Source organism: Mandrillus leucophaeus, unplaced genomic scaffold (genome assembly GCF_000951045.1).
Source record: "Mandrillus leucophaeus isolate KB7577 unplaced genomic scaffold, Mleu.le_1.0 Scaffold105, whole genome shotgun sequence".
NCBI classification, from domain to species: domain Eukaryota; kingdom Metazoa; phylum Chordata; class Mammalia; order Primates; family Cercopithecidae; genus Mandrillus; species Mandrillus leucophaeus.
Window position 1 is genome coordinate 820,837 of NW_012098654.1, and position 1,955 is coordinate 822,791.

Here is a 1,955-nt window from a genome sequence, read left to right on the forward strand (position 1 = left end):
GAATGGCCTGAACCTGAGAGGCGGAGCTTGCAGTGAGCCGACATCTCGCCACTGCACTCCAGCCTGGGTGACTGAGCGAGACTCCACCTCAAAAAAAATAAGTGGAGTCGTGGAGTCAGTCCTCTTAAAACCTATGTTATTTTATCAGCTAAGTTTACGGAATATTCTAAATCCTTTTGTTATGGGATCTTTGGGGTGTCCCTTTTCTGGCCAGGAACCTCTGTGTCTGGTGGCACCTTTGCCCAAGTTTTGCTGGGGCCCACTGGGCTTGTTCCAACCACTCAGTCTGGCAGGCTGCGCTTGGCTCATGCTACCAGCCTGGGGCTTCCACGCCTGCCAAGGACAAGCCTAGTGTGGAGCAGCGAGCAGTGTGTGAGCGAGCGTGGGGTCTGGCTACTGCACAGTCAGACACGCCAGCTGCTGCTGCAGGGCAGACAACTCCAGATGCTGGCACAGGCGCTGGTTCTCTGCAAGGCTGCACCTGGACCAAGCACATCGCAAGCAGCTTGCCCAGCTGGCACAGGGGAATGCAGTGGTGCCTGGAAGCTTGGTGGGTGATGCCAGGAACTGCAGGGCCCCAAAGAGGGAGTCACAACCCTGGCTCAGGGAACACCCAGGTCTGGACTCCCCAAACGGCGACAGCTCTTCTCTCCTTCCCTTCGCTGGCAACATGGCAAGCAAGGGGCATGTTTCAGCCCTGTTTGTTACAGCTCTTTCAGCCTCACCATGGCAGGTCCCGAGTTCTTGCCCTGTCACTGGGAAGAATGAGTACACAGCCAAATGGAGAGTGAGCAAGACAAAGAGAAGCTTTATTGAGTGAAGGACAGCTCAGAGGAGACCCGTAGTGGGCAGCTCCTTTCCACAGCCGGGTCAACCCAGTGAGTGTTCAGCTCTCAGCAAAGAGGGTAGCTCCTCTCTGCAGCTGGTCGTCCTGTCATCTTTCTGTCCTCTGCTCTAGTCTAGCTGAGTCCAGGGTTTTTATGGGCCTCAGAGTGGAGGAGGCATATGCTGACTGGTCCAGGGATGGGCCAGGGAAAAGCACCACAAGTTTCCCCTCTGGTCCTTGGGACTGGCTGGCCAGCCCCCAGACTTCAGGCTCTCCCCAACCAGACCCCTCCTACCCAGGAGCCTGTCTGTCTCCCACCACTGTTCATGGCATCCAGGCTGTTTGTGCCAGTCTGTTCTCAGCCCCTATTCGGCCTCCCTCCCATGCTTGTCGGTGGCCAAAGTCCGAAGGGCGCCATCAGCAAGGTGGGTGCAGTGGCCACACCGCAGTCCAGGTCCCCGAAGTGAATTCTGCTCCCACTTCCCACCCCGGGCCCTGAAGCATAACCCAAGCTCTGCATCCCAGCCCCCACGCTCCTTATGCAGGTGCAGCATCACCCCAGGCCCAGCTCCACCTTGGGGCTCCTCTCTGCCTGCACCTCCATGCCCAATCATGCTGCTTCCCCACCAGCAGGCAACTCAGCCTGGCCCCACTGTGGTGGCCCCCAGGGCAGCGGGCTCTGGGAGACTCCCAGGGGCAGGCTCCGGGGACTGTCTGTCTCCTCTGCACACCCCTCCCCACTGTGACAGCAGGTGAGAGCTGTGACCCGGAGCCAGGGTCTGGAGTGGCAAGTCTCCAGGCCTGGGAGCAGGTCCCGCTTGGCTGCACAAGGGTGGGAGCAGTACAGTCAGCTGCCCAGGGAATGTGGGGCACAGGGGACCCACTGCTGCCACTGCTGCTCCCACAGCTGCTCCTGCCACCACTGCTTGCACCACCCCACTGCAGCCAGCGTGAAGGCAGGGGTTGCTCCAGATGGCCCACCACTGCCATTACTTTCTTGTCATTTCAGCAATGTTCACGGCATCTTCATCAAGACTAGATTCCATCTTAAGAAATCACTTTTTTTTTTTTTCTTTCTTTCTTTCTTTTTTTTTTTTTTTTTTTTTTGCTCTATTGCCCAGGCTGGAGT

The 1,955-nt window shown here is 57.5% G+C and overlaps 1 protein-coding gene across 1 annotated transcript in view; it reads right to left on the reverse strand.

Moving 5' to 3' along the window:
* Positions 1 to 1,955, reverse strand: part of ACOT7 (acyl-CoA thioesterase 7) — a 148,835-nt gene that overhangs the window by 118,885 nt on the left and 27,995 nt on the right. The window lies entirely within an intron of this gene.